Source organism: Periophthalmus magnuspinnatus, chromosome 15 (genome assembly GCF_009829125.3).
Source record: "Periophthalmus magnuspinnatus isolate fPerMag1 chromosome 15, fPerMag1.2.pri, whole genome shotgun sequence".
NCBI classification, from domain to species: domain Eukaryota; kingdom Metazoa; phylum Chordata; class Actinopteri; order Gobiiformes; family Gobiidae; genus Periophthalmus; species Periophthalmus magnuspinnatus.
Genome location: NC_047140.1, coordinates 31,583,090 through 31,599,533, shown reverse-complemented (window position 1 = coordinate 31,599,533; position 16,444 = coordinate 31,583,090).

Genomic DNA, 16,444 nt, shown 5'->3' with positions numbered 1-16,444 from the left:
CTAAACCAGGACTAAAAAAGGTCTAAACCAGGACAAAACCGGGTTTAAACCAAGACTGAACCAGGACTAAACCGGGACTGAACCAGGACTGAACCAGGACTAAACCAGGACTAAACCAGGACTAAACCAGGACTGAACCAGGACTAAACCAGGACTGAACCAGGACTAAACCGGGACTGAACCAGGACTGAACCAGGACTAAACCAGGACTAAACCAGGACTAAACCAGGACTGAACCAGGACTAAACCAGGACTGAACCAGGACTAAACCGGGTCTAAACCAGGACCATAAATGAGATGGTCCACATTTCTCCTAAACTCATCTCTTTTTCCCTCTGAGCTGTCGTCTCCTGGAGTCGTGTTTATTTCTGTGTTTTTCTGACTTCTTTTCCTTTTTAAAGCTTCAGATTCTTACATTTTTAAATATCGTCGGTTGAGCTGCTAATTTAAGTCAAAATTCGCCGTCAGGTCCGCACGCTTAAAAGGCTAATCACAAACCGGTCTCCAGAGACGCGCTGCCATTCGCCGCGTGAGGACGGAGGGGGAAAAGTTCCTGTTGCCATGGCGAGGACAGGATCAGAGTGCCGTGGAAACAGTCTCTGGGTTCACAGGTGGCTCTGAGCATGTGCAGTGACGCCGCCGCCGCACTCGCCCCCGGGGCCTGAACCCTGGGGAAACAATCGAGGCACCGCTGAACCCGGCTAATAGCGCCCAGCAGGACGCACGAGACGAGATGGAGCCGCAGTCAGGGGAGTGTAACAGGCTAGCGCGAGAGTAGGAACTGAAACTGTGTCGTTATTTGTGTGAAATGAAAGTCGTTAAGTACGATTCTCTGTAACGATTCAGCGCAAACGTAAAAGGCCAAACACAAAACCACAGCAAATCAAAACATCTGCAGATTTTTACACTTTTTCCAGTCTGTCCTGTGTCTCACCTGGAGCCGCCTCCCCCCGTTTAATCAGAGTTTCACCTGTTCGTCGCTGCTGCTCTGTGTTTTCATATTTGTGCGTCTCTTTGTCTCTACGGTGGTTCTGACTCTGACTACTGTTTTAGTTAAACTTTACATTTCTTTTTGGACTAGTTTAATCCTGGTTTAATCCTGTTTTAGTCCATGTTTTAGTCCATGTTTAGTCCTGGTTTAGTCCATGTTTAGTCCTGGTTTAGTCCCGTTTTAGTCCATGTTTAGTCCTGGTTTAGTCCTGGTTTAGTCCGGTTTTAGTCCATGTTTAGTCCTGGTTTAGACCTGGTTTAGTCCATGTTTAGTCCTGGTTTAGTCCATGTTTAGTCCTGGTTTAGTCCTGGTTTAGTCCATGTTTAGTCCTGGTTTAGTCCTGGTTTAGTCCATGTTTTAGTCCATGTTTAGTCCATGTTTAGTCCATGTTTTAGTCCATGTTTAGTCCTGTTTTAGTCCATGTATAGTCCTGGTTTAGTCCTGTTTTAGTCCCGGTTTAGTCTTGGTTTAGTCCCAGTTTTGTCCTGGTTTAGTCCCGGTTTAGTCCTGTTTTAGTCCATATTTAGTCCCGGTTTAGTCCTGTTTTAGTCCCGGTTTAGTCCTGTTTTAGTCCATGTTTAGTCCATATTTAGTCCCGGTTTAGTCCCGGTTTAGTCCATGTATAGTCCCGGTTTAGTCCTGTTTTAGTCCTGTTTTAGTCCCGGTTTAGTCCTGTTTTAGTCCATATTTAGTCCCGGTTTAGTCCTGTTTTAGTCCATATTTAGTCCTGGTTTAGTCCATGTTTAGTTCTTGTTTCGTCCTGTTTTAGTCCATGTTTAGTCCATATTTAGTCCTGGTTTAGTCCTGTTTTAGTCCATATTTAGTCCCGGTTTAGTCCTGTTTTAGTCCATATTTAGTCCCGGTTTAGTCCCGGTTTAGTCCCGGTTTAGTCCTGTTTTAGTCCATATTTACTCCCGGTCCCGGTTTAGTCCTGTTTTAGTCCATGTTTAGTCCCGGTTTAGTCCCGGTTTAGTCCCGGTTTAGTCTTGGTTTAGTCCCAGTTTTGTCCTGGTTTAGTCCCGGTTTAGTCCTGTTTTAGTCCATATTTAGTCCCGGTTTAGTCCTGTTTTAGTCCCGGTTTAGTCCTGTTTTAGTCCATGTTTAGTCCATATTTAGTCCCGGTTTAGTCCCGGTTTAGTCCATGTATAGTCCCGGTTTAGTCCTGTTTTAGTCCTGTTTTAGTCCCGGTTTAGTCCTGTTTTAGTCCATATTTAGTCCCGGTTTAGTCCTGTTTTAGTCCATATTTAGTCCTGGTTTAGTCCATGTTTAGTTCTTGTTTCGTCCTGTTTTAGTCCATGTTTAGTCCATATTTAGTCCTGGTTTAGTCCTGTTTTAGTCCATATTTAGTCCCGGTTTAGTCCTGTTTTAGTCCATATTTAGTCCCGGTTTAGTCCCGGTTTAGTCCCGGTTTAGTCCTGTTTTAGTCCATATTTACTCCCGGTCCCGGTTTAGTCCTGTTTTAGTCCATGTTTAGTCCCGGTTTAGTCCCGGTTTAGTCCCGGTTTAGTCCTCTTCCGTTTAGTTTGACCTTAACATCTCCGTTTATTAAATCACTTCTTACTTTACCGTTGTCCATCCGTAGCACGAGCCTAGAGCGCCCTCGTGTGGTCGTCACTGTGACAATAACAAACATGAGAAATAATAATAATGACATATATTTGAATAATTTCACATATAAGTCTCACTCCTGAACAAACTATGAACAAAAAGTGACACTTACAGTCCAGGAAATACGGTAAAATAAAAATAGGCATAAGATTCTGCAGCGTCGCGTCGTCATTTTTGTACAAACGTTAAAAAAAAGTGCTGCTGTAGTGCGACGTGCAGCTGTCCATAGGGGGCGACGTTGGACACTGCAGGTTTTGAACTTGAAATCAGCTGGATTTGTTACTTTTATTCAGTCGTTTTCGCTGAATAATGTGATTTAAAACATGTAAATTATAACAAAATGATCCACAAGCGTCATAGTTTTTTGTTTTTTTTATTTGAGTGAACTAAAACGATTTATTTTTGCTTTTAAAAATCTAACGTTTATTATTTTTCGATTGAACTGTAACCTGCACATTTACGGTTATGGTTGTATTTGAACTTCCTCCTAAATAAACGTATGGCTGCGTCTCAGAGGAAAGTCCGACGACGGTTTTGTATAAGTTTAAAGCTCCTCGTTTGCAGCAGACGTTCAGACTGAGCTAAATATTTATCGATTCTTTTAGGCGATATTCATCAGTCTGGCCGTATGTTATGAAATATGCTTCACGTGTTTATATAACGCTCCGTGCCGCTGGTGGTCAGTGCACAGAAACTGACGCAGATCCATTTCCATCATCGGGAAACTAACGACGTTCCGAATAATGTTATGACGGGGGGATTTTGAGTTTTAATAAAGCGAAACGAGCCGGGAGATAATTAAAGTGTTTGCGCCGACGTTTGCTGAAACAATCTGACGGACGTGTTCTGAAAACCACTGGGAAACGCACGGAAAGACATGGAATTATGAACCAGCTGGAAATGCGTCAAGGAATCTTCTGGAAAAGCTTCAGAGGAAAAGTGCACAGCTTCCAAACTTGGAAATCCGGGCTCCAAAACCGTTTGACTTAAGGAGCTGTTGACAATGGACAGAGAGAACGCTCATTTTTTAAAGAGACAGAGCAAAGAGCAGATTATCTATGTCCTTTTATCTACACAGTCGATCCCGTCTGTATAAAACACCGTCTCAGGGGGAAACTTTGATGTTCTCTTTTTTAAATGAGGTCGTTTTACATTTACTTAAACTGTTTTTTTTCTTCAGTAAATGGAGTTTTGTATCCGACACTTCTTTGGCTTTCATTTTTCTGCACATCAGCAAAATCCCCAGTTTGGTTTTATCTTGTTCATTAATTTTAAAGTGCCCCTGGAAACACAAAATATGGCATCGCATTAAGAAGATTTGGCTCATTGTGTAACTTCAGGATTTATATCGTCTCTGATTCTGGGTGACGTCGGCGCTCGTCTTCTTCTTCTGTGTAAACGGCAGCTCCACTTTCACGCCGCTCGCTCTAAAGTCTCTGGTCCATTTTACCAGACTCTCTCTGCCACTTTCTCCACTTAAACCTCTCACTACAAACACCTATTTATCTGGGCCGCGTCTCGCCAATTTGGCCCAGACGACGGCGGCTCGGACTCGCTGATGGGGGTAACTCCTTTGAGAGGTGGAGGAGGTGGAGGAGGTGGAGGAGGGGGCTGTGGTGTTACCTGGTTCTTTTCTTGAGGCTTTTTAATCTTGTTTTGGGGCTTTAGGAGCCGTCCCCAGAGGAGGTTCTTTATGCTCCTGAGGTTTTCCTCCTGCTGCTCATTGTGATTCTGTGGTGAGGAGCTGAACCACAGTCTGTGTCCAGACAGAAAAAGTTTGTTCATCTGCTTTAAATGTTTCATGTCCTACAGCCTCACAAGGGTCACATGATGGTGCAGTGATGGTGTAGTGTAGTGATGGTGCAGTGTAGTGATGGTGTAGTGATGGTGTAGTGTAGTGATGGTGCAGTGTAGTGATGGTGCAGTGATGGTGTAGTGTAGTGATGGTGTAGTGATGGTGCAGTGATGGTGCAGTGATGGTGTAGTGTAGTGATGGTGTAGTGATGGTGCAGTGATGGTGCAGTGATGGTGTAGTGTAGTGATGGTGTAGTGATGGTGTAGTGATGGTGCAGTGATGGTGTAGTGTAGTGATGGTGCAGTGATGGTGTAGTGATGGTGCAGTGATGGTGTAGTGTAGTGATGGTGCAGTGATGGTGTAGTGTAGTGATGGTGTAGTGATGGTGCAGTGATGGTGCAGTGATGGTGTAGTGTAGTGATGGTGCAGTGATGGTGCAGTGATGGTGTAGTGTAGTGATGGTGTAGTGATGGTGTGGTGTAGTGTAGTGATGGTGTAGTGATGGTGTAGTGTAGTGATGGTGTAGTGTAGTGATGGTGCAGTGATGGTGTGGTGTAGTGATGGTGTAGTGATGGTGTGGTGTAGTGTAGTGATGGTGTAGTGATGGTGTAGTGTAGTGATGGTGTAGTGTAGTGATGGTGCAGTGATGGTGTGGTGTAGTGTAGTGATGGTGTAGTGATGGTGTAGTGATGGTGCAGTGATGGTGTAGTGTAGTGATGGTGCAGTGATGGTGTGGTGTAGTGTAGTGATGGTGTAGTGATGGTGTAGTGTAGTGATGGTGTAGTGTAGTGATGGTGCAGTGATGGTGTGGTGTAGTGATGGTGTAGTGATGGTGTGGTGTAGTGTAGTGATGGTGTAGTGATGGTGTAGTGTAGTGATGGTGTAGTGTAGTGATGGTGCAGTGATGGTGTGGTGTAGTGTAGTGATGGTGTAGTGATGGTGTAGTGATGGTGCAGTGATGGTGTAGTGTAGTGATGGTGCAGTGATGGTGTGGTGTAGTGTAGTGATGGTGTAGTGATGGTGTAGTGTAGTGATGGTGTAGTGTAGTGATGGTGCAGTGATGGTGTGGTGTAGTGATGGTGTAGTGATGGTGTGGTGTAGTGTAGTGATGGTGTAGTGATGGTGTAGTGTAGTGATGGTGTAGTGTAGTGATGGTGCAGTGATGGTGTGGTGTAGTGTAGTGATGGTGTAGTGATGGTGTAGTGATGGTGCAGTGATGGTGTAGTGTAGTGATGGTGTAGTGATGGTGTAGTGATGGTGCAGTGATGAGCATGAATTGTGATGGAGGAGAGTGCAGAGTTGGGAGAAGGCGTCAGTTAGTAAAGGAGAGTACAAGACATGACACTACACCATCACTACACTACACCATCACTCCACTACACCATCACTACACCGTCACTACACCATCACTACACCGTCACTACGCGATTACTACACTACACCGTCACTACACCATCACTTCACTACACCATCACTACGCCAACACTACACCATCACTACACCGTCACTATACTACACCATCACTACACCCTCACTACACCATCACTACACCATCACTACACTACACCCTCACTACACCATCACTACACTACCCCATCACTACACCCTCACTACACCATCACTACACTACCCCATCACTACACCCTCACTACACCATCACTACACTACACCCTGACTACACCATCCTGCCTCCTTCCCTGTGGCTGAGCTGATTTTCGTCTTTCACCTCTGACAAAAATGCAACAATCAAACTCAGATAAACAAATCCATTTGTGTCATTGTTCAGAACGTGACCAAAGTGTCCGTCTGTAAATAAACTTCATCAGAGTTACACACTGTACATGTTAACGGTTTGTCTGACCTTTAACCTTTTGTTTTGTTGTTTGTTTACATTGTCTGTGTGGAGCTCAGGGAGGCGACACCAAAGCAAATATTTTCTTCGTTGTTCCATTACTGACCTTTACGCATTAGCCATAATGAACGAGCGCCGCCATTTCCCTAAAACATAACTCTGTGTAAGAGCCGCCTCAGTGTCGCTGCTGACGCTAACGTCTGTGCGCCGCCTGGTGAAGTGGCGCTCGTCTTATCTTTGTGCCTCGTATCAGAACGCCATTTCACAAAGCGACAGTCAGAAGCTGCACGTCGGTCCCTCGGCGTTTTCTTTACCTCGGAGCACAGGCGTGGAGAGGAGGCGCGATGCATATCAACTACACGCCGCTCGCTTAAACGCTCGCCATTTCATCTGAGGGCGGGACTCGATGTTCTATTGTAACCGATAGCATCACACTTTTAAACTGTGTTTTCCTCCTCACCTTTTTTAAACCTGAAATTAGACCAAAAAACACCTTCAGTTTTTCCCCCAAACACAAAAAAGTGAACAACAGAGAGTTTGTGTGAGACGCCGCAAATGAGAAGGTTTGACCAGAGATTTGATCACATCAGGTTAAAGTTAAGACCAGAGCAAGGACCAGGACCAGGACCAGGTTTAGGACCAGGACCAGGACCAGGTTTAGGACCAGGACCAGGTTTAGGACCAGGTTTAGGACCAGGACCAGGACCAGGTTTAGGACCAGGACCAGGTTTAGGACCAGGACCAGGACCAGGTTTAGGACCAGGGTCGGGTTGAGGATCAGGTCATTTTTTGGTTTTGGGACACGTTTTCTAACCAGGTCTTGGCAAAACTGTGCAGTAATTTTTAGACAAAAGAAAATTATAAATAAAAGTCGCCCTAGTGTTGAGTTTCAGACGACATCACAACATTTTAGGCCAATTATATTTAATTCAGACGAGGTTCAGCTAAAATTAATATTGTTAAAATGCAGATTTCTGTTGTAATAGAGTGAGTTTTACGGTCTAGTCCAGGGGTCTGCATCCCCTCTCTAAAGAGCCACATGCGGCTCTTTAAAGCCTCCGGTGCGGCTCTTTGCACTTTCAGAAAAAAAGTTTTGTCAAGTATATAGTATATAGTATAGTATAGTATAGTATAGTTCTATTTGTCTGAGCAAATCCCAGGCATAAAATCATATAGAATGATAATTTTGTAGAGTAAATCTTACACATAAAATGCACCAGAATGTAGGAAAATACATATAATTTGCTCAAAACCCTCAGACCTAAAACAATTTAAATTCAATTCATTTATTTTTGTAACGCCCAAAATCACAACAGTTGTCTCGAAGGGCGTTCATGTTTTGGTTGATGGGGGAAACCGGAGTACCAGGAGTACCCGGAGTACCCGGAGTACCCTGAGGAAACCCATCCAGACATAAGTTCTCAAAGTTCATATAAATACAACATGTTACATCATCTTTAGAATGTGTCAGTAGCTGCAAACCTTCCACTTACTAAATACTTTTCCGTCTTGTTAATTATAAAAATCCTCTGTTTCTTTCATCGGGTGTGAAATCGGCCGATGTGGCTCGTTTTGCAGATTTCTGGTTTAGTCGATAATAAAAGTAAATCAGGTTCAACATTTGTTTAACGCGGCTGAAAATCTGGTCTAATCACATCTGTGGATTATAAAATGAACTCACTCCAGGGAAACAGCAGCAGAAAGTCACATTTATGGCGTCCGTGACCTTTGACCTCACTGTTCACTGACGGATGAAGTTTCATGTGGAGCAGATAGTTTGAGTCTGAAGCTGTGGAAATAAATGAGACACTGGAGTTTTGAAAACTGCCCCACAGTGTCCAGCTGGACGAGGCTTTGGTCAGTGGGAAAGTGAGAGTTTAATAATGAGAAATGTGATTCTGATGGACAGAGTGGTCAGTATGTGGTCAGTGTGTGGTCAGTGTGTGGTCAGTGTGTGGTCATGCAGAGGTCATCAGCAAATCAAATGTTTGCAATTGATCTGTTTCTGAATCTGTGGTAAATGTTCATTCTGATTGAAAATAACTGTTTACACCCCCCCCCCCCCCCCCCCCCAACATTTTATAAATCACCTCATATTAGTGCTGTTCCCCACCTGCCAGGAGCATAGAGTCACTACACCACCACAATATCATAATTACACCGTCACTACACCGTCACTACACCGTCACCACACTATCATGACACTATACACTACATTATAACACCATCACTACACCACCACAATATCATAATTACACCATCACTACACTATCATGACACTATACACTGCATTATAACACCATCACTACATTACACCATCACAACACTACACCATCACTACACCGTCACCACACTATCATGACACTATACACTACATTATAACACCATCACTACATTACACTATCACTACAGTATCACTACACCATCACAAAACCGTCACTACACTACACCATCACAACATCACAACACTATCACAACACTGTCACTACATTCCACCATCACTACACCATCACCACAGTATCATAACACTATACACTACAGTAGCACTCCACCATCACAACACCACTACACCATCACAACACCACACCGTCACAACCTGACTACACCGTCACTACAGTATCAGTTCACTACACCATCACTGCACCGTCACATGACTCTCGTGGTGAAGCCCACAGGAGGTGAAACATGTAAATCAGATAAATGTTCATGTCTGACAATAATAACGTCTCGTTGTGTTTCTGAGCCGGTGCAGCACAGACACAATCCGCTCGTCTCTTTGTGGAGACTCTGAGGTTTTTTCCTCCGTCTGATCTTCTCTCGTTATAAGTGACATAACACGACCTGCAACGAGGAAAACTACATTTCAAATAAAGTAAAGCCTGAGTCTGGAGGATGTTCAGAGACAGAGATGGAGCATTTGTTTGGTCTTAAAAATTCACATTTCAAAGCTGACGCACAAATCACCACAGATGAGACTTCAGGACGTGTGATTAAGTTTTAAAAAGCCCCAGTGGAACATTTTTAAACGCCTGATGTGAATTTTTTGGTGATTTTTAGGCTTGTTTTGTTTTTCATTTGTGGCTTTGGCACAAGCTGCTCCTGGTTCCGGTGGTTTAGAGGAACTGGACACCACACAACCCCACCTCTCCTCCCTGGTATTTAACACACCACACAACCCCACCTCTCCTCCCTGGTATTTAACACCACACAACCCCACCTCTCCTCCCTGGTATTTAAAACCACACAACCCCACCTCTCCTCCCTGGTATTTAACACTACACAGGACATACAGGTGTGTTACTGTTCGGTTCCTTTGTGTATCTGTATATTTGTTTTGTGTTGCTTTTTATGTGAAGCTCAAGTTTTTTTCTAAATGTTTGTACTTGTACTGGAGTAATACTTCACCAGGTGTATGTGAAATGCAGTACTTTGACCTGCTGTGATCCTGTGGTGTGTTATTCTCTGTGCTGCAGGGGGACACACGGCTGATGTGACGTGAGACTTGGTGCTGAATGTTGTGGTGAAATAGTGAAGGAGCAGAGACATCTGTGATCTCAGAGGCAGCTCCGGGGTTATTTTTGGAGCAGCGTCGTGATTAACGCTGTAGATAATCTGCACACACACGAGCTCAGAGCAGGACGTGTGCAATAATCTGCACACACACGAGCTCAGAGCAGGACGTGTGCAATAATCTGCACACACACGAGCTCAGAGCAGGACGTGTGCAATAATCTGCACACACACGAGCTCAGAGCAGGACGTGTGCAATAATCTGCACACACACACAAACTCAGAGCAGGACGTGTGCAATAATCTGCACACACACGAGCTCAGAGCAGGACGTGTGCAATAATCTGCACACACACACAAACTCAGAGCAGGACGTGTGCAATAATCTGCACACACACGAGCTCAGAGCAGGACGTGTGCAATAATCTGCACACACACGAGCTCAGAGCAGGACGTGTGCAATAATCTGCACACACACGAGCTCAGAGCAGGACGTGTGCAATAATCTGCACACACACACAAACTCAGAGCAGGACGTGTGCAATAATCTGCACACACACGAGCTCAGAGCAGGACATGTGCCGTCAGCTCGAATGGAAATATGTAAATACACTTTGTCTGGTTTGTATCGTTACACAAACTGAAGCAGCTCAGGCTCATGTCACATCACATTTTTAACTCCCTGGAGAATTTGTCCAAATCCACAAGTTCAATCTGATATTTGGCCAATTTATGTTTTAGGCTAAAAGAAATGCATATAGATGATATTTTGGGCAGTTTATTTAACTTTAGTTTGACTTTAGTTGGGTCTAAAATCTATTATCCAGCGTCTCCTCACTGTGCAAAACTAACATTTGTCATTTTATTTCCTGCTTGGGCTGTGGACTCAGAGCTGTAACAAACACACACACACACGCGCACACACACACACGTATGTGCTCTGTCATACATGTGTATTCTGTGTGTGCTGTGTTAGGATTGTGTTTCTTGATAAACATAAAGAAGAGAAATCGCACAAAAAAGCACAAAATCATCTTTATTCAGAGCAAAAGAAAAATGTAATTCCATCTTTGGACAAAAGTTCACTGCTCAACAAAAAAGACTCTTCAGTTCAGATTTTAACCAAAGAAAATAAATGTTTTGCAGCTGAGATAAAGAGGCTGTTTGTGTTAAAGACAAATCTCTGAACAGAGGCTCATCTGTCTCCTGTTTGAAACTCCATCCTCAGACCAAATCTAAAAGAAAACAATAGTGCTGTCAGTGTGCTAACAGCCAGTATGCTAACAGCCAGTGTGCTAACAGCCAGTATGCTAACAGCCAGTGTGCTAACAGCCAGTATGCTAACAGCCAGTGTGCTAACAGCCAGTGTGCTAACAGCCAGTATGCTAACAGCCAGTGTGCTAACAGCCAGTGTGCTAACAGCCAGTGTGCTAACAGCCAGTGTGCTAACAGCCAGTGTGCTAACAGCCAGTATGCTAACAGGAGTCAGTATGCTAACAGGAGAGAGTGCCCATTAAGGGCCTGAATGATTACACTAAATATGACTCAGGCACAGTTCACACAAACTGTAAACAAACAGGTGTGTTAGAGTCAGTGTCGTTAGCTTCAGTGTCATTAGCTTCAGTGTCTTTAGCTTCAGTGTCGTTAGCTTCAGTGTCGTTAGCTCCTCCTTCAGACAGAGGCCGTGTCCAGCAGGAATCTGACCAGAACTGAAGAGGAGACTTGGACGAGCAGCAAAACTTCACTTCAACATTTTGCTGAAAATGTGTTTTTTTTTTACTCAAACCCTGTAGCTGATTTGCCAGGACTAAACTAATATATAAACTAAAACTATAAAGTCTGTGTCAGAGGCCTCGGACGTCCAGATGTAACTGTGACGTAATGTAAATGTAAATGAATCTAACTCAATGTAAAATAAATGTAACTGTTTCTGTATTTGTGACTTATTCAATTTATAAATGTCATGTGCATTTGCACAGATGAAATATGTCAAATATGTGTGTAACTGAGTCTCTCCTGACGGTCAGGGCCACACACACACACACACACACACACCCCAACACCCCCCCCCCACACACACAGCGACACACACAGACACACACACACACCCCAACACAGACACACACACACACACCGCGACACACACACACACACACACACACACCCACCCCCACAGACAGACACTCACACACAGACACACACCCCGACACACCCCCACACCCTCAGACACAGACACACACACAGACGCACACACATTCACACCCACACACAGACACACACACACAGACACCTGCTCACACACATGTATCTTCTCGTTCCATATAAAAGGGCCCACAGACCTTGAGTTTGACACATGTGGTCTATGAGAAAAATGAATGTAAAATCTGCCTCTGGAGCTGGAGCGGGTGGAGCAGGTGGAGCGGCTGAAGCGGGTGGAGGAGCTGGAGCGGGTGGAGCAGCTGAAGCGGGTGGAGCTGCCGAGTTCCACTGTCAGATTCTGTTGAAATGTCAGTGTCACAGTTGATACATGGACCTGTTGTTTCTGTGGGGGCGTGTTCTCTGATACAGAGGCGTGTTCTCATGTGGGGGCGTGTTCTCGTGTGGAGGCGTGTTCTTGTGTGGGGGCGTGCTCTCATACAGAGGCGTGTTTGTGGTTCATGTGTGCTGCTCGTGTCACTGAGGCTCTGTCTAAATCTGACATAAGTTTGTTCATTTAATTATTTGTTTGATATACAAAATGATTATACAATATTACATTATATTTGATTAAACATGATTTAACTGCAAAATATTTGTACATTTTAAATGAAATTCTACAGATTAACACGTACAACAGGCGTCAAACACAGCCTCAGTTCATACAGGGTTAAATATGTTCATATATGTTCATGTGAGGTTATATATGTTCATATGACACTGTGTCTTTAAACCTGGATCAGTCGATGAGTCACAGCAGAAGAAGCTTTTTGTTACAGGAAAAACATGATGTAATCCAAGAGGACGAGGACTTCAGAGTGTGCACTAAAGATAAAAAATACCTTTTTCAGTTCAGTTTATTTCTATATCACATCTGAAAAAACTTGAGCTGAACCAAAGAGCTTCAAATAAAAGTCAACAAAAAACAAATATACAAATAAAACGAGACAAGCAGAACAATAAAACAGCTGTGTGTCCTGTGTGTGTTAAATACCAGGGAGGAGGGGGGTTTTCAGTGTCGTTTGAGCCTGACCCAGCTGACCTCTGACCTCTGACCTCTGGGTGGAGTAAAGAGCTGCAGTAACTCCCTCAAATAAAGAGGAAACAGAGCAGACTGGGGATGGGAATAACGTTAATTGTGATTTTAAAAAAAATTATCGTTTGTGGCATTTTTTAATAATCATGATCATTGCGCATGTTTATAATCACCTTTACGGCACTGGTGTTCTGGTGTTTATCCACAAGGGGGCGCTCTGTCGTAGCAGTCACACTTGTTTACGTCTGTGCCTGTTCTGAGTCGAGGCGTGTTCTTCCCCTCAGTGACGTCATGGCAGACAGTGGATCTGAATCCGGATGACTCCACACATGTATATCCTCCACTCAAGAAGGTGAAGTCTGACGTGTGGAATTATTATGGATTTGAAAAACAAAACCAACAAGATGAGCCACCGATCTGCAGAGTCTGAAGGAAAAAAGGATACGGCTCAGAAGACAAACACCAGCAACTAAATGTAGTTTGTACGAATCTGTGTTTGTCGACTTTGCTATGGCTAGGTTAGCACTAGCTGAGCAGCATTTTGCACAGGTGATTGCACAACTTGCTGCGCCGCTTGGTTTTACAACAGTCATGAATTAATCTGAACCTTTAACCTCCTGGACAACACATTTCAGGTCGTCGAAGCCACAAAACAGTTTTTTCTCTACAGGTTCCACACGACGACGTTAAACTGCCTCGGTTTGATAATTATCGTGATATTAATCCTAATTATGTTGGTCACAGTAATCGTAAATCTAAATTTTAATATCGTCCCATCCCGACTGGAGTATAGAGCTGCAGTAACTCCCCTCAAATAAAGAGGACCCATAGAGCGCAGACTGGGGGTGTGATGCTAACTGAAAGCACTGCTCTGTCTGAGGCGCAGTTACACTTTAATCTGAGCTTTACTTTAACACAATCTCATCATAAAAAACTGACTTATCTGAACTACAACAGGTGAGCTGATTTGTGCTGTTAAACAAGTCCCTCTTGTTTAACATTTAAGTCACAAGCTAGCTAGCATTAGCATTAGCCAACAGTTTTTCAGTTAGTCGCTCTTGTTTTTTTGTGTAAAATCACTGTTAAACTCGGATTGAACACAGACTCCTGAAAATGTGCTGCTTAAATCTATTTTGTATTTTTTCTCAGATGATTTTAAAACTTTTTTGCCGTGTTTACGATGTGCATTCTACCATAGAGTTACATGTAGAGCACCCCCAACATCGCATCACTCCACAGTGTCTATTGCTTTGCCCGAAACGTTCCAGATTGTGGTAAACTCATCTTTCTTCGAGGTCAGAACACGGAATATGTGCGTTAAAATGTGTTTTGTGACTCGATACATTTTCATTTTCTTCCGTCTCTGGTTAAACACGCTCGGGGCAAACGCGGCGCCGTGACAAACGCTCCCGACCGTGTTCTATGAGCCGCCGCGTGTTTTCTCTTCTTCTCTGATTCTACGCCGGTCACGTCTGAAACAGCTGAAGAAGAAAAAGACGGAGCAGAAAGCACATTTGTCCGCTGGCTCCAATGTCACTAAGTGTTGGTCCATTTATCTGCAGCTCCAGCCATCAGCGCTCCATCTCTGCACGATAACACCACCTCCACCTCCACCACCTCCTCCTCCTCCTCCTCCTCTATCTGCGCCTCCTCTTCTGCAGCACACACACCGACACAGATCAGGACTATCTGTCACCTCAGCGTCGTTTAACAAGTTCTGTGATCAGTGTCAGGAGGAAAACTTAGAGAATACTTATATATATAATGTATTTTTATAATGGAGTTGAATTATACTCGTCATTTATTATGTGTATTATTATAAAAAACACAGCACGGTGTTAAAGCAGATATGAGATTTGTGTTGCCTTATAAAATAAAGTTAGTTTTACTGCTGCAAATATTCATAATAATAATAATAAATCCTTGGTCTTATATAACACTTTTCACTGGGTCCATGTTAAAGACGCCCCCCAGTCTCTACGTTTAAGACCAGGATTTAAACTTATGGTCAGGACAGTTTGGAGCAGAAATAAAAGCTGCAGTTTGAGTTAATCTGCCTCAGGAGCAGCTTTGGGGGGAGTAACCTGAGCACTGTCCTGTTTCCTCCTGTTTTCCCTCAACAACATTCACTCTTCAGTTCACCTGGAGTTTGTTTGTTCCTCTTCACATTTTGTTCTCTGTCCCACTCTGTTTCAGATGCCCTCCCGCTGACCGCCTGGTGATGACTGGACCCGGTCTCTCCCGTTCCTCACCTGGATGACCTAATACCTGGACGACTTGCCACGCATAAGTCTCTCTGCAAATGGATGAACATTAGTCCTGGTCCAGTCCTGGTTCAGTCCATATTTTCCATTCTGAATAACTTTGTAGCTTTTTAAATTTTTATTTTGGTTCCAACATTTATTTCCTTGTACAGTATTTGGGTTTCACTTTGTACCTGTTGCACAGGGGCCGTAATTAGTGTGACACCCCCTGTAGCACATGTCCCTCTGTCCCTCTGTCAGGTCAGAGCTGCTGCTCCACTGTCTCCCTGAAATATTAAGCTAGCACTTGTTTCAGTATTGTTGATATAATATAAAGTTTAACGAACAAATGTGCCACTATTTACAGTAATAATAAAGTAAAGTCTAGTCTAATAACCTTTGGTCTGTAAAAAACGTTTTTTGTGCTAATGTTGATTTTATTTGTTTGTAGGGAGACTAAGTTGTTGCTGTGCACTAATTTATGCCTCCGTTTTAAAAGGGGGCACATTAAACCTGCATGAGAAGAAGCCCGTCTCCTGTGATGTCCTGTCCACGCCGAGTGTCCCCTCCACGTCCTGACCAGGTCTGTTTACCAAACGAGACGAGACCAGGCTTTGACGAGGAGGTTTGGCCCTGAGGTTTATCACTGACTCGTGGTTGAAGGTCGACGAATCCAGCTCCCACAGATGAATACTGCTGTTGTGTCCTTGGGCAAGACACTTAACCCCCCTCGTCCCAGTGTGTGTGTGTGTGTGTGTGTGTGTGTGTGTGAATATGTGTGATGTAAAAACACAACCATTTACCATTTCCTGTACTGCACAGTCAGCACAAGCAAAACTACAATACAAATATCCAATAATACGTGAACGTTTAGTGGGGACGACGTCGGCTGCTCTGGCGACACCTCGGCGTCGTACTGGAGGAAGTGTCTGGGGTGAGGGAAGTCTAGCCCTGGATAAGAGGAGGAAATGATCAAATCCTGCAGTGTTTTCCTCTGGTTTTAGTAAAGTAACTACTTTAAACGGCACCAGATGTGTACTCAATACTCTGAATACTTTTAGTGATGCATTTAGAGTAAAAGACGTCGTTTTAAAGACGTGGATCAGACGGAGGGATGTGAGACTTTCGTTTTATGCAAATTCACAGCCTCCACATAAAAGAAAAACTGATTAGTCCATTTGCACAGATAACATCGGTAAAATTATTCATCCAC